The sequence below is a fragment of the Harpia harpyja genome, chromosome 4 (assembly GCF_026419915.1).
Source record: "Harpia harpyja isolate bHarHar1 chromosome 4, bHarHar1 primary haplotype, whole genome shotgun sequence".
In the NCBI taxonomy this organism is placed as follows: Eukaryota; Metazoa; Chordata; class Aves; order Accipitriformes; family Accipitridae; genus Harpia; species Harpia harpyja.
In genome coordinates this window covers 40,638,474-40,655,194 of record NC_068943.1, presented here as the reverse complement: position 1 = coordinate 40,655,194, position 16,721 = coordinate 40,638,474, and the positions used below count along the sequence as shown (strand labels likewise).

General features: G+C 45.7%; 1 protein-coding gene across 7 annotated transcripts in view; it reads left to right on the top strand.

Moving 5' to 3' along the window:
• The window catches only part of ARHGAP32 (Rho GTPase activating protein 32), a 267,989-nt gene that overhangs the window by 209,873 nt on the left and 41,395 nt on the right, over positions 1–16,721 (top strand). Inside the window, exon 1 of one of the 7 annotated variants that reach the window (XM_052786352.1) lies at positions 7,353–7,477. The exons of the other annotated variants lie outside the window; for them this stretch is intronic. The gene's annotated coding sequence lies outside the window, so the exon portion shown is untranslated. Of the gene's footprint in view, positions 1–7,352; positions 7,478–16,721 lie in introns of those variants that run through there. 7 annotated transcript variants of the gene reach the window in all.

Below are 16,721 nucleotides of genomic sequence, written 5' to 3'. Positions count from 1 at the left end.
CAGTGGTTAGTCTTTTTAGGTCTTTAAATTCGTGTACAGAATTGTAGTAGAAACCAGGACTGCAGCAGCATTTTCCTGTTAGTTTTTTCTTTCCTTGGAGTCTTCCTTTCTCTTTGCTCTCCCTCCCTTGTTTCAAGTGATTCTTCCCCCTTCTTTTTTCCTTCCCATTTTTTGGCAGAAATAGAAAGGGACGAGAACTGTGGGCTGATCTGTGGAAATGCTGCTATATACGGGATTCATCTGGTCTCCTATGAAAGTCACACCATAAAATCTGTGATTCTGCCTGAAAAGTATGAGTTTGGGAGAACAGCTCCCTAGAGCCTGTGTGCTAGGAACAGATATTGACAGAAACTCTAAATTACAGATTCTCTGTTCATTGGGCAAGTATGCATGGAGGGGTATGTGTGATGAGCATCCCAACAGCAGCAACGTATGTCCTGCCCTGGGTACTGAAGAGTCACTCTTCAACCCTGTCTGGGGGAGTGAATTTGGCTAAAGTCGAATTTTGCTTCAGCAAGCCAAGCAGCATCGAGCCGTCTGTTTTGGTTTGCTTTTTCAGCAGTAGTTTGGGAGAAGGAACCGGGCAGGCCTCTGCATCTGGGTCTGCTGCTCCAGTGCTCCCTTCCCCGTACAGGAACACAGTAGCCCCCACGGCTTTCCCCACAGCCAGCCCTCGAGGCACAGCATTTCCAGTACAATTTGTACAGCTGAAGCTGTGAACTATCTTCTAAGTGTCCCATTTTGTAAGAGGGCAAGTTTTTGATACATTTTCCTCTAGAGCTGCATGAAAAGCCACCTGAGGATTACTGAGGTTGCTCCGTAATTTATCATTTTATGAAGTTGCAAGAGAGTTGCAGGTACATACAGACACAGATGCCAGTGAATAGCAGTTTTGGGAGTCCTCTACCAAACTGGGACATGTAGTGGATTTACGTGGAGCGTAAAAAAAGTTTTCAAAGTTTAAAAGTGTCAAATATTTTTTTTTTCTGCACGCTGCAATGAACCTCTGACTATGAGAACGTATTTTTGTATGTAACTTGCTTTTGAATTTAGCCTTCAGTAGCAAATCTGAAATACTTGTCCTGTCCACCTAAATAAAATCTATAAATCTTGGCTAGCTGCTAAGTGAGAGACAAGCAAGAATTTTAAGTATTTCAAATCAGTTCCTAAGGATACATAGCATTAGGAAGTCAGTGTATTTTTTTTATTCCTTCTTAATCCTTTAATCCTTTAACAGTGCAGATGTTTTCCGACAGTAGGAGTAAGAACCAAGCATGTATTTTGGCAGTGTTTTTTAAGCATCCATGGTTGTGTTCCTTACCCACAGACTCTATGGAGTTTTAGGTAATGTTCGTAGTCGATGCTGTAGTTGCCATCTGGAGTTTGAAGTAACGTTCGTAGTCGATGCAGTGTTTGCAGTCTGACCAAATAGGTATTTTTGTAACGTTTCCTAGGTGCTATGGAAGTAACATCTTGATGGTTACCAGTTATTTGTGCGTAAATTGGTTGACATTTTCTTGAAGAGGCATGGATTTGAAAGCATGGAGTTTTACCTGTAGAAGAGAAGGGATTTGGGTATTACTGCTGTGTCTGAAGGGTCCAGGGGAAACAGGGTCAGAGGCAGCTTGGCAGGGCAGGAGACTCCATGGTTTGGGGCAAGACCAGGAGAGAGGTCTGGACTAAACCAAAAGGGCGTCTGCAGGCTCTAGAGACCCAAGGTGAGAAGGATACAGTTTGGTTTTGCCATTTCATTCATTGTTTTTTTTCTTTTTTAGCTAAAGTAAAAGGAGAGTTTTCTAATCTGTTGCAAGACCTGCTTGTCTTCTCCCTCCCAACCCCCAAGAAGGGGAGCCTTTGTAATTTCACAAACAAATGTCATGTGTGCAAAGCAAGTAGCTTACAGGGATAAGTTATTGCACGTGAGCATCGCCTTACACCCTGTGTAATTATTCGCACAAGTGCAAGCTGAGTGAAGAAGGTGATTGCTCTGGTGACCTTTTGGCTTCTTTGTACAATATCAGTAACAGCGCAGGTGCGGGGCATCAGTGAATGAGGCCTCTGTCTCCAACCTCAGGCCAGATTGCACTAATGTTTTTTCTGGCATTGCTGAGTCTGCTCTAAGTATGAAAAAGATCACGCCCAGAGGTGACGCAGCTTATCTGCAAAAAAAAAAAAACAAACCCAAAAACAAAAAAACCCCAACAAAACCATCCTAAACACCCAGTCGGGGTGTAGGCACAGCTGTCCTGGCAGAAGAGCCCTTTTGTCAGCGTAGGTCGTGTCAAGGGGAGCAGCAGAGCTCTGCCAGTTGAGAAACACCTTCTCCCAGCATATCCTGTGTCTCCACGGGGAGGCACCACTGGTGTAATTACAGCGTTGGAAATCAGCCTGGCATCTCCTGAAGTCACAGGGAAATGCCTGAAACACAGGTAGGAGGAAGAGACAGATTAATTTCTGTATTCCCTGTAGTGCAATTTCTTCCTTGTGTGTGGTCACTCGCAGCCTCTGAGGCTTTCTGAAGAAGTTGAACCCGTAGGCACTAGCTTCAGGCTTCCCGCGTTTTGACAGGTAATTTTGTGGCAAGTCTTGGCCATGTTTCCTGGGGAATTTTAATTGGAAAAGAAAACGAACAAGCGTGGCGTATGGATCTGTGCACAGTCTGTATGCATCAGTTCAGAAATAATTATGTAGATCTGTGTATTGTGTAGGTAAGAAAGAGATGTATTAATGTTTCTGTTACGGAAAGATTCGCGGCGTTCGGGGCTGGCATGCTTAACCTTTTTTTGAGAGGCTGAATCCACCGAAATAGGATGACTACTTGTGAAATAAAGCAGTAAAACTTGGCTGAGTGCAGGGGTGTTGGAGGCACCGATGTGCTATTAATAAGGCCGGCTTTCTTTTCACATGTTCTGTGCTTCTTTCTCACTCGGCCTGCTCTCCACTTACTCAGGTTGGAGGGTTTTGTTATTTTTAAACTAGGTTTTTTTTTCCTTTCTCACAAGCTCTGTCAAAATGGGACTTAACTCTAATAATAGCTGGCTTGAGCAAAACTCTGCGATTATGCTAAGAGCTTTGAAATCACGGGAAAAGGTAGTTTGTTCTGCTCTGCTTTTCCTCTTCTTTTCTCCTGAATAATTCTGTAAATTAGTGTGGGAGCCAAGTTGTGGCTCAGAAATATTTTCAGGCAGCTTTAACCTTAGATGATAGCACATAGCTCTGATCTCTTCTTGCATTGGTATACGGATTTATCAAGGGTCGTGCTGGTGCATATCTCAAATCTCCAATTAAAACCTGGTCCTGTTAAGTTCACAGAGGCTGAGCAGCTGCACCGTCACATCTCTGTATGCAAAGGAGCGATGCTTGGGCTCTGACTCCATCTGGCTATCACCCATGTCCTTAGGGATCGGTGCTCTTGCTATATCTGCAAGAAGGTGGCTGTGTGAAACTATAAATTAATGTTAAAAGTGAGCGGAGCTGGAGAATATGTGCTGGCAGACCCATAATGTTTGTTTGGCTTTCTCAGAAGGTCTTGGTTTGGGCACAGCTATGGTGTATGTTTGGGAGGATGCTTAAGTGAAGACATAGAAAGGCATGTTGTCCGCTGCCTGGAGAAGATCTGTGGTGTGTTTCCACCAGAAGTCCCCTCTCTGTCTCTCCATCTCTCTCTGTCCTCCCTCCTTTCTTCCCCGCTCCCTGGTAGTGAATTTAACTGCTGCAAACTGCAGATCATAACATTACTCTGGCCTTTAGGGAGAAGGTAGCTAGCTAGCTCATGAATCAGCCTGTGTCTGTGATTAATTCAGAAGACTTTGCTGAGCTGAAGTTTCATCTGCCGGATTTCATTTAAGAACTTGTGTCAGTGCCGTGCTCATTCTTCTTCAGCATTTAATCCTGTAACTGCAGTGGGAAGCTTGCATCAAATTCTTTGACTTGTTCTCATGGGAACTTGCTTTTGCTAAAAGAAAAGGCAAGCAAAAGTCCTGTTACCTGCTTGGCTATGTATTGCATCATTCCGAACCATGTGTTTTACCTTTGTAAATGGAATATTTTTCTTGCAAACCTGGAAAGCCATCCATGGCAGACCGTGGCTACGTCCACCAAAAGAGCCAGTCACCACGTGATTGTCCAGGTACTCTGTGACATGAGATACCTTTATGTCAAACCTGGTTTTTGTGAGCTCTGTGAATCAAATCAAATCAATTTGAGGTTATCCCATGGCAGTCTATTGCATGGTGTGCTGTTCTGTCAGGGTTTTTTTAATCTCCCAGTCGGCTTTCATACATAATCTTAGTTTCTCCCCAAAACCCTCTTTTAAAAAAAAGGGGGGGGGGGGTGTTTATTTGGGGAGTTCTTTTTTGTGTGTTTTGAGAGTATTTGATTGCAGGATAAATCTCGCTGAGTAAGAAGCAGCATTGAAAAATACTGGCTGCCTAACGTCTAATAATGGCTTGAAGCTTCCTTCAGTGGTTAAATTTGCAAAACCAGAAAGTGGAAGAAGCTACAGGGTATATTAGTAACATTTTTTAGGTTACTCTGCCTTCCCAATACTTCTATCTGAAATAACTTTGGGGGGATAGGTTAAACTTCAGAATGCTGTAAGGATTGGATTTCCGACAAGCGTGTGGATGCAGCCTTTTTGTCTATGATTTCAAATGCTAGGGTTTGTTAGCTGTGTTTAAAAGTTAAACATTCATTATCTACCTCTTCTGGTCCACTGCAAGCTGATGAACACGTAAATAGGGGAGAATGCATCTCTTTCACTTGCTTTTGTTCCTTAAAATCGTCTGGCAAAAGAAATTAGAAACAGAAAATGAGACCCACATGTGAAGATTATTTTATTGTTTTCAGTCAAATATTCAGGAGAAGCAAGAGGGCATCCCCGTACCGTTCAGTACAGGGGAGGGCAAAGATCCCCTGTCTGGGGCAGAGCCCTATAAGCTCCAGAGCCAGAGGAGTTACATCCGTATGGTGATGCGAACAAGCTCTTTAGCCGTGATGCAGCGCTGTGCCAAACGCACACTTGTCGTTTCCAGGTGCAGAAGAGCCACGTCCCTGGTTGCTCAGGTTTCATTCCTAAAAGAAAGGCCTTTTGTAACAAGCATTAAGTATTTTTCTTTACAGGAAACAAAGCGCGGGTGGGGGAAAGGTGTGCCATTGTACACCACGTAGTAAAATATCTCCTCAAGCACTGCTGATCATCAGAGCCATGATTTTCAGAGGTAATACCCAAATCTACAGTTGAGGGAGCTCTGTGTTACTGGTGAGGCAGTTGTTCTGTTCCTGCTCTGATTACCAAAATAGAATTGTGCGATCTCTGGCCCTAGTTGGAAACCGTGTACCAGCAAAGTGGGCGAACCGGAACAGTTTGTCACAACGTGGTTTATCAGCTTTGTAGGATTCTGCCTGGCCTACATTAAAAAGCAAAAAAAGCCCCAACAAACAAAAAAAACCAAACTAACCTGATGGAGGAACCATATAACACATCCTGGCAGTTTTGGGTAGCTGATAGAGTTACTAGTCTGCAGTCCTGTATACTGTTTTGCTATTTTGAATTGTTGTATTGTGCATTTTGCATTTAAATTTTGAAAAAGATTGCTTCTGTTGTGTTCATTCCCCGTTTGTGTTGGGATTTTACCAACTTTTATCAATGGGTTTGATAGGAAGAACATTCCTGGAATGGTGAGTTGGTATCAGGAAGAAGGTTTTCTAATCAGAATTGTACATAAGCACGTATAGAACCGGATTTAGGAGTCAGGCTTGGCTGCTAAGGAAAAAAGTAATGTGTTAGTATGGTGGTTGTCCAAGTGAAACAATTCCAGTAATAAATACCAAGTCTAATAAGTAGCTGGAGAACAAGCATTGTTTGGAGATATGAGTCACCAAACAATTTTGAAAATTACACATTTGCTTGAGGAGAAACTGTGAACACCAAAGAAATGAGTTTTACCCTCCTGATCATCAAGATGTCTGCATAAATAGAAGCAGATTCCTCTCTAATCCTTCTGACCCTGCGGTTGTCCAACTTACCTAGTGAGCCCACGTTTTAAAGTGTGTGACAGCAGTTACTGAGATTGATAAACTGCACTGCAGCCTCGTATGAACTGAGGAGCTTGGGGTCAGCATGGCTAAAGAGAACAGCAGCAGTATTTACTCCTCAAGCACGCGATAAATGCAGGTAACGCCACCAGCTTCTCTGGCAACAGGAAAAGGCTGGAAGGCTGGGCTGAAGTTTCTCCAGCCCCGTGACCCTCTCGGCTTCTGTCCCTGCTGCTGGGTGCCGGCCTTGGTTCGGGCTGAGCAGGGATGCCATAGCTGGTGGTAAAGTCAAGTTACGGTGCGTTCTGCTTTCTGCGCTGGAGCGTGTTGTGCTGATGCTGGAGTTTTTTGGAGCTGGGCTGTAAGCTAGGTCACCGTAGAATGATCCGTGTAATTTTTCTTTGTTTTTAAATAGCAGAACTCCCGGAGAATTGTTGATTGAGTTTGTTTTCAGGGATCCGATCAACGCGGCCGCAAAGTGTGCGGGTTAACAGCCACTCAGGAGTGGGAGGGGGCATAATTTCTTTAGCGCTGTAATTAGATTAACAGAAAGGACACCCTCGGTGCAGTGTGTCCCTGCTGTCCCCAGGGGCAGATGGGGCTCACGCGTGCCCGTGTCCAGTCTGCAAGTTTGGACGTGCTTCCGTCGAAGCGTTCAAGCCCGCTCACCGTCTCTCCCTTCCTTTCGGACGCGCCGAGACAGCCTTTTTCGCGTGGACTTGAGGATTTGCGGTGCGAGCGGTGAGCGAGAGACCCGCGCTTAAAATGATGGCGCAGACGCAATCCCTGACCCCTGCGGTCTTTACGAAATCGGGCTTCGGCCCTTACTGCGGCGATCCTCTCCGGTTTTCGGGGCGCGAAGGGGCAGAGGCGCCTGCCTTTGTGCGAGGAACGAGAAAACCCTGCATGGGCTCGAGTGCGGCTCTCCTGGCTCTGTCCTTTGCCCCCTCCCCGCCACCCCCAAAGTCTGTTTTCGGGCAGGTACCTGCAAGCTCGAAGAGGATGGCGAGCCCGGCTCCGTCCGGAGAACAGAGGTTGAGGGAGAGCTGGTTCGCTCCCCCCCCCTCCTCCCTCACCCTCTGCCCTTCGCCCACCGAGGTCGAAAGGGCCCGGGGGGGGGGGGGAGGCGAGGAACAGGCCCCGGCCCTTCCGGGGGGGGGGAAGCGGGAACCCGCTGCCCCCGAGCAAGCGGCTCGGTGCGGCGGCGCGGCAGGAGGCACCTGCGGGAGGCGGAGCCGGGCGGCCGGGGCGGGGCTCGGCGGGGAGGGGCCTGGCGGGAGCCGCAGAGGCGGCGGGCGGGAGCCCCCCCCCCCCCCCAGCACCGGCCGGCTCCGCCTGCGGCTCATCCCCTCCTCGGGCCGGGGGCGGGCAGAGCTGGGCGAGAGACCCCCGGGGACAGCGCCGGAGAGGGGCTCTGGCCGGCGGCGAGGAGAGGAGGAAGGTAAGAAAGGGCGCTTTTTTTTTTTTTAATCATTATTCCGCCCCGCCTCGCATTAGCGTCTTTCTTAGGTAAGACTCGCAGCGTATTTTTAGGTTCCTGCCCCCACTTGTTGCTTAGTAACTTGCCAGCTCTTTAATTCGCGGTTTCGGAGAATTAAATGTCTTGGAATGAAGGTTTTTCTTTTCTGGCAAAGAGGTGGCTTCGCACATACCGGAGTTAAGGCACCCACCGCCTCCCCAAAAAGGTGGGCAGGGCGATGCCAGGCCGTGCGGGCAGGACACCTGCACACGGACATTGCGCCTGGAGCAGAACCGGCCTTACGCAGGGGCAAGGCAGCTGAGGCTCTCAAATGACTTCTGCTGTGGGGCGATAGCCTGACATCACGTTTTTAGCCAGGTGAAAAAGTACCTGTTACTCAATAATTCCCAGCGACGCTCTCTCATCCGACACCGTGGCTGCCGCTTGTAGACCCGTTTGTTTCTGCTGGGAGAGAAGATCCTCAGGGATCTGTGCCTGTGGGCAGGTTGCCTGGCTTGGTGGTTGGCTTCTCGTGCCAACTCAAGACTGATTAACACCGCATACTTCCCCCACCCCACCCACCCACCCCCGTTGCTAAGTGTTTTACTTCTGTTTCCCTTTTGCTAATCTCTGACTTCAGGTTTCTATTGCGCCTTTCTACTCACTAGGTCCGTAGTTGTAAACTATTTTATTGGACTTAGTCTAGGGTCATGGGTGCGTAGCAAGCCGGAGCTGTTAAAGGGAGCCTCTTTCATGTCTGGCATGATTTGTATGAGGATTCCCACCCAAATCCCAGGGGAGAAGGAATTTCAGCTTGCAAGCCCCCTCCGGCGCAGTCAAGTATGCCCGCACGGTCCCCGGGGTTGCAGAGATGTGAGATCAGTGCTTCCTGCTCAGATTTATACCTCGTTCCCAAAGAGGCAGCTGACAGATGGGAATGTCTAGAATTTGAATTTCAATAGATTTTTGCATATCACTTTATCTTTTTGTTTTCCCTCCCTCCCCAGACTGGCACTCGGAGGACATAGGACGCATTCTTAAGCATAAATATTATTGATGCTGTTGTTCAGGAGAAAGGGGTTTCCTGTTTAAAAATGCTAGTCCTTTGTTTGCTGGAGCCCCAGGGCAGCGAATGCACACTCTGAAAAATAAAATTCCCAGGGAGAGTAGTTACCGTGATCCTAGTAGACACTTTGCAAGTGGCCATGGCTCATCTGTTCGTATTTGTTCAGAAAACCTCCTAGAAGCTATAGTCCATTTTAAGGACTAAATGCCCTGCAGGATCTTATTATTTATGACAGAGAAGACAGGAGGCCTTCCCTTTCCACTCTTCCCCATCCTCCTTTGTTCTGGGCACCACACAGGCATGATAAAAGAGTCTCATTTGAAATCAAAGCTCTGGACTGGTAAGATAAAGGAAAAGAATAAAGCAGGCAAAACAATACAATATCTGCATTCTGAAGTCTTAGAAAGCAGATTTAGTTCGCTGCAAATCCCCAAATGTGCTGGGCCCAATTTTCGTTTTCAGTAAAGCTTTTTTGCACTTCTTTAGCTGTGTAAGGAGGATGTATGGGAAGATGGCATTTTCATCCTCTTTAAAGCTATTGTATCCTGCTGGTGCTGTATAAAGTGACTGTAATGTGAATGAGGCTCATGTCCGTTGTCTTGTTTCCACTCCAGATGAGTGGGAGTTTTGCTTCCAAAGGCAGAATCATCTCAGGACTTAATGCAGGTCTTAATAGCCAAAGTATAAACAATTGAGAAAGTCAGGGTTGTAAACAGAGAAAGAACCAGACCAATAACAATCTTGGAAGAGTAGGGCACTGTAATTTGAAAGTTGCTGGACTGGGCTGTAAACAGCTGCCCTCTGGGTAGTGAAAATGGAGATAGGCATCTTTCATGAAGGGATTGGGAGAGCAGCAGTAACATTACTTGTCATGCTGGGAGTACCGCATACTTCAGAAAAGTCTGTATGCTGAGGATTGAAGTAACGGCTGTGCCGTGTGGTTTAAGAAAAGGGAGGTAGTGTGCTTTGACCCGAGTCTCCTCCTTATTCCAGGTGGATTGCTCGTGTCCCATCCTGATGGACTAAAAAGGTTCCTTCCCAGTGTCTTCCCAAGGCCTTGCGTAAGAGCAAACACCCTCTCGCTCCAGGATTGGGCTCCATCTGCCGAGCTTCCAATTATTCAACTTTTGTTGTTTGTTGATTCATGTCAGATCTTTTTTCATTGCTTGCCTCCTCCCACCACCCAAGCTGGAGCGTGCTGCCATGCAAAACTGGAGTGACTTGACTGCCGCAGTCACTCTGGTTATCCCGGTTTAGCTGATGTCAGGATTGGGCTGAAGCATTATTTGTGTTTGAATGACTAGTGAAAGCTCTGGGCTGCGTGCATGTGTCCAAAGTACTTGACGTTATTCAGGGTCGTCTTGGGTTACTGTCAAGTTTTTGGAAAATCTCCTGCAGCACTGCTACCGTTTGTAGCGGAAGCAGAAATAGTGTGGGAGAGGCTCAAGCAGCCATGCTGCAGCTTCATTTAGGCTGTTTTGAAGCCTTTCGATCAAGGAAAGATACTGCATGCAGTGTACAGCTGGTGTTTGAACAAGGGAGGGCAAAGGCAGTTTGCCTTCAAATAAGTATGAGTTTGAGAACAGTCGATTCTTGACTTCTCTGAAGCCATGGACGCTGTTGACAGGACAATAAACATTTGGTTTAGGTTGTATTAAAGGGAGGCTGAGGTCAGCCATTAAGAAACTCCATCTGTAAGGATAGCTAGCAGCTCAAGTAATTACCAACAGAGAATGCATGGCATTTTCATCACTGGAGACTGTTGAGTTGGAGAAAGGTCTGGTAGAGAAGCCTGAGGTACGGTTGAACCTGTGCTGGTGTCACTTAATGGGTTAGGTGGCATCTTGGCTCTTGATTGTTCTCCCCTCTCTTCCTTATTTACAAGTATCTGGAGAGTATCTAACACAGTTACCTGGTTGATGTTGCTGCTTACTTGGATATTGATGCTTACCCGGTTGTCCTTAATGCTGCTGCGTCACTTGAGGTTCAAGATAAGAAATCTGCTAACCAGTAACGCCTTTCGTGGGGCACAGTGCATCACCTTTGGTGGTGTTCTAAAATAGGGTTTCTTCTAAAAGCTATACAAATGTTTAAGTCTTAGAGATACATTCAAGTTACAGTATCACGTTCTCTTTAGTGCGAATGTAGTGTCGCACAAAGGCTTCAGTACATTTTCATGTCAGGATCTCACATACATATGGGAGAAGTGCGTGCTTGGGCGTGCAAGGTCAAATCATCACGATATCCCAAAGCGAACGTGGGTGAAAAACTAACACTGTCTGCCTGATGTTTAGTTCTGCTTGAGATAGTTACCCGAGTCAGAACATTATTTTTCAAGAGGATCATTAATCTCCGAGGTAAGCAAGATAAGCGAAAGGACTGCATTAAACTCTGCTGGAACACACAGACGTTTAGCAAAACGTAGTACGAATGAAAGAGAAAATAGATGTTTCAAGTGCCTCTTTTGCTGTTTTTCTCCTAGCTCTACGCTTTCCAGTTTGCTCCCCTTGTCTCCCAGTCCCACTGCTGGCCTTGTGACCTCTTTGTGCCACCTGAGCTGCTGCGGCTACTGCTTTGTGTGCTAAATGCCCTTATCTCTATCGTTTTGTTTTCAACTCCCACTTGTTTTCCAGTTTTGGCCTCTGATAACTCGTTTCCTTTGAGCTACAGCCTCATCTCTTATTATTTCCTCACCTCCAGTTGCAAGCCCTTGAGGCCCTCGTGTTACCTAACCGAAGCCCATCCCTGCTGCATTGTCACCAAGACCATATTAACCAGTGCAGCTTTTTTTTTTCCAAATACAATTCAAACATGTTAATGGAATTAATAGATTGACCTTGTCAGCCTTTGTACCTTTGAAACCTCTCTCCTTTCTCAGTTAGCCTTCAGCTAACTGATTTGTATCTCCTAACCATATACTGCTTCCCTCAGGGTAGGTGTGCTGTACTTCAGGGAATTAATTCAGACATGTCCTGTGGTCTGTTTGTTCAGGAGGTCGGGTCATATTATCTTAGTGCTCCCTTATGGCCTTAGAGTCTATGAAAAGATCAGATGTATCTTTAACCTGGAAAGTATTGCGGATTTCTTGGTATCAAACTTTCCTATCTGTACGTCGGTGACATACATATGCATCTAGCTAACCTTGCGGCTGCCTTTCTTATCCCATTATAAATACTCAACAAATTTGGCAGAATTTGGCAATGAAGAGCACGGAAAGAGTTTTTGCTATTGTAAATAGTTCCTGGTTCTTGTACGCATTTTCTCATTGACATAAAGAAAGAAACCTTCTCCAGACAGTTCAAACTGTAGATGATCCTTGTGCATATCATTACAGATGTGTGATTTTAGGTAAATAAATAATGTTGAAAGCGGTCAATGCTGCTGGTCAGATATGCTGTTAGCTTTTGAATTTGCAGTCTTCTGTCTCTGGAAGAGGACTGATGGGACTTACACGCAGTGGAAGCTGACAGAAGTTATTGTATAATCTGGGCATGAAAAAGCACCAAGTGAGTTGCCAAGCTGGTCGATCTCTGATGCCAGATGTTCCTATGTTAACCAAAATAAGCCAGTACTCCAACTTGAGCCAAAGGCTGAGGGTGGCAAGGACAAGGAAGAGTTGCAGTTTTGCTGAGATGATTGCTTACAGACACTGCCCAAGGGATGGCTCCAGAAGCCTGGGCAGATACAAGAATACGTGCGGCTTCCTTATTGCTAGACTTTGTAAATAAGGACAGCAACATCACTTATCGGTTTTAATGACCTACTTTACTCTCCGTGTCTGTGGTGCTCTTGTGATAGCTGGAAATATGCGCTTATTCTTGGCTGATTCTTGTCATCATAGTTAATTTTAATGGTTTTTATCTAATGACACTGAAATCAATCACCTTTAACGTATTTTGTGACTCCTTATAACGCAGAGGCCAGCCTTAACTGATGTCAGCCTGGCACAAGGTAAGTGCTGCAGCATCAAAAAGCACTCAGCATTTTTATTTCATTTTTCTTTTCTTTATAGAGCAAATCAGTAAGTACACATTTGTGAAGGTTATTGGAAATAGAAGGATATTTTTAAACTCTCACATCTATGGAATTTTAAAATCTCTTTCTGAAAATCTTTATGACCAGCGAGGGAGCCCACTGTAGCGATTAGTGCAATTATTGATGTGGTGTTAGTTGGTCCTTCTTCAAAACCAGCATCCTATTCAAGGACTAAAGGACGGTGCTTGATGGTGCATGGTTCCAGATTCTGGTTGAGTTTTTAGGGCTGTATAAATTAGCTTCCAAAATAGAATCTGCTGTGGCAGGAGGAAAGGAGTAAAATGTCTTGTTGCTAAGGAACATGACAGAGAACTGGGAGATGTGACTCAGTTCTTGGCTTTGTATAATTTCTCTTCAGTAAGATGTGGGTCCGCAGAGCATGTCTTTCTAAGTGTGAAGGGATGGATATTAAAAATATTTACTGAGGTTTTAAGGAGGGGCCAAGATAACTGATGCTGTGTGGGGAACTGGCCAAACTCAGTCCACTCACAGATTTAAATGTATTCCTGAGGGTTTGCAGAATCAGGAGTGTAGGAAATAGGTGGCAAAACCACACCTGGCTTCTCATCTCCTGATTCCGGGTACTGCTCTTTCTTCAAAAGAGTCTGTTGCTGCTTTTTCTCTCCGCGCAGTAGAGTTTAATTTTACGGGAGAATGGGTCTTGAGGGGCTAATAGCCTGGAAAAATTTTAGCTTGACTTGCTGTAAATCTCTCTTCAGAGAGGATGGATTTCGCTTTTGTTTTGTAATACCTAGCTGTGCTTTTTTTTACAGCATTCCCACACCTTTTTCCATCTTTGACTTTGTGACTGGATATAGCAGTTTGTTTATATATTTTAAACTATGCAGCCACACGTGTTCTTGCTTTTGACCTTAGCACCACGCTCTCCTCGCAGCAGGGGACAGCTGGGTTCTGTAGCGTGTAAAATCATTGTTAATAATAAGAGAAACAAACACGCTGGCCATGTGCTGGGAATGTGGGTCAGCGTACACCCTCCAAGATTTTCTCTTAGAGTCAAAGTTTACGAACCCTGTATTAGAAAACATGCTGCTGACAGCAATCCTGTGAAGAGGATTTTGTCTAGGCCTGAGTTCAAAACCAAAAAATCGTCAATAGCAACAGGAGATAAAGCAGGTGTTCTTTATTTGTTTAGCACGGGTTTGTTTTCCCTTAGGCCAAAGTGTAATAAGGTTGCAGGAGGACAGGCAGTGGGTTTGTGAGGGTGTCCTATGGGAAGCTGCCATTATCCCGTTCAGAATATGTTGCAGGGTCACCGTATGCCTGGACGTCTGTCGAGTGAGCGCTTACCTTTTTTGTGCACATAAACGTGCAAGGCTTGAAATCTGCTGTTTGCTTTTTTCTGTTGTTTGTTTCCCCTGGTCTTTGAAAAGAGGCAGGGTGTGTGAGATGGGACATGCTGTGCAGGGCTGCAAGGTTGACTGTATTGTATTTTGTTCTCGGAGCCTTTGCATCATGGGGTTTTTCATACTGAAAAGGGAAGGAAAATGCATGCGCAAAATAATACCGTGGGCACAGAAAGGCTGCGTTTATTAAAAGACTCTCCTGTTTGGTCACCATGATTCAAAGCCAAGGAGCCAGGAGCTCTTTTCCATCCTACCTTTCCTTTTTTTTGCCAACAGTTTGGGCAATTGTAATTAAATATTACATTTTAGACATGGTCTCAGGAGGAGTTTTACGGCCCAGACATGATGCTCCTGCAGTTTGGGCTGAGACACATGGTATCGTTGGACTGCGTTCTAATCTTACGGGTTTAAATCCAGGGTAACCGCATCCCTGTCAAATCTCTACGGGCACAGGAGGGATCAGAAGTTGGCACTCCATTGCTTGGTTGTGCCTCAGCGACTTCAGCTCGTTTGCCAGCAGGCTGAGGCTATGGTTCTGCAGCGCGTTGGCTGTGGCAGGGAGCTCAGCGTAAGAAGGTCCAGTTTTCTGCGGTTTGCTCGGCCGCCCCCTCCCTTGGGCTGCCACAACTGCTCGTGCTCCTCTGCTGTAAGAGCATCAAGTGCAGCAGATTATATTTAATCTGGGTCGCTGTGGTGACTTAGCTGGCAGCGCGACCTCGCAGAAAGGTGCAGGAACACAACAGGAGTGCCGCGATGGCTGGGGAGGGCAGCGGGTCGGAGGAAGATGCGGGAGACCCCAGCATATCCCAAGAGATCCCCGTGAGCTTTCCAGTGGGTTCCCAAAGTAACCCAGGAAAAGCATATTGTGCTGAGCAACAGCTGTGAAACTACTTTGAATCAGCTGATGGCTGAAACCTTTCTCCAGTGAACAAGCTGCGTAAAGTATATCCTGAAGTGCCTTTTCAGTCTGCGGCATTAGGGTGAACGAGCCCTGCTTTTAGTGAAGTAATTGTTATTTAATAGTTTTTATCAATGTCAGGGGAATTTCGGGCCTCGCTTACGCTACAAAAGCTTGGTGGTATAGCAACAATGGCACGGCTTGATTGATAAACATTCCTCGGGGAGGTACAGACTATGGCAGTTGCCCAAAACCACAATAAACTACCTGGCATGAGTATTCCTTTTTCTTCCCTCCCTTCCCACCATATAAAGGCTTTGGCCAGCATAGTTATGTCAGCTGAGGGTGTGATATGTTTTCTCACTCCTAATTGACACATTTGTGCCAGCAAAACTTCAGAAGTAGTCCAACCTCAGGTGCAGTATTTTTGTTTGGGTTTTGATTGGGGTTTTTTTTTTTAGTCACTCTCACTATGCTAGATGGAGAATTTGCCTTTGCTTGTTCAGGCCAGGATACTTAGCCAGACCTGCCTTTCTGAGGAAAATTATCCCCTGCTCCTTCTAGGAAAGCCTCCGTTTCTTGGTAAACGATTTGTTTTATAGCGGTTAGATCTGAGGTGGAAAGTAATATGGACAAATGTTAGGAATTTTGTTTGCCTTTCAGTTGGTAACGCAGCAGCATCTCTGACTATAGCAACCGTTTAAAATGGTCTGGTAGTAATGCTGCTTTATGGTCTGAACTTACTTCTATGACACTTGTTGACCTGAACACCTCACATGGAGACACAGACTGTGAATGGTTCAGATTTATCATATCCCTGCTTTATTGCCAGGACAATAAAGGTAGAAAAGGGCTAATTATTTTATCCACATCTCCTTAGTTTGTAACTTGTAGACTTTTTTCTGGTCTAAACCCTGCGCCTTCATTCCTTAACTTCCTTGCGTGCGTTAATTCTGGGGTTTTCGAGATCGGCAAATGGGTGCAGGAGTGTAGGACAACTACTTGCGCTGCAGCAGGAGAACACCACTCGCTATTGCTGGTACTGTCACCAGTGGGACAGCAAAGGTTTGGGACCAGTGTTTTGGAGCAGAAAACATTTATTCTGCGGGATCCTTGGTAGCAACCTTGGCGTAGGTGCTTATCCAGAAACTAGGACTGCTGTGCTAGCTTCATCTAAACCAAAATGCATCAGAAATTAAATCTCTCTTAGGATGCATTGCTGCTTTGCGGGTCAAATGATGCCAGAGGACTTGGAAGCAGAGTAGAAAGCATTTCACCTTTTATTGTTATTGGCAGAAAGACAGCATACCTGACAGCCTCCTGAGCTCTTACAGCTTATAAGGATAGCTTATTCTTATCAGACACCTACTTGCTTTTTTGTTCTTTTTTCTAACCTGTCAGCAAAGAGATGACTGCTTGGATGTTCTCGCTGTTCTCTTTTCTTCCCCACCCAGGAGAAGCCTAGCTCCTATCTGTGAATCATCCGTGCGTAGGTATAAAACTCTGAAGTTGGTTTAGCCTGAGAAACTCTCATACAGAGTAGGCAGTGATTCAGAGAAGAGCAGTGCGGGAAAAACTGTGTTTAACCAAGGAACCATGCAAATGTTTCAACAGGCCGTTGATAAGTGAATTTCTGGTTACTGAACCTGCTCAGGCATTGCCCTGACAGTGCCTCGGACTGTTGCGCTGGTACACTATGGGAGTGTGTTTGTAGGAGTCTACTTAATGATGCAGAAAACAAGACAATTATTTTAACCTGTACTGAGTGGCTTAAAGGCAGAGCAGATGTATTGTGTTTTAAATACTCAGGTCTCCTTTCTGGTTAGTTGTGTAAACAAGTATCAATACCGAGCGAAGTACATC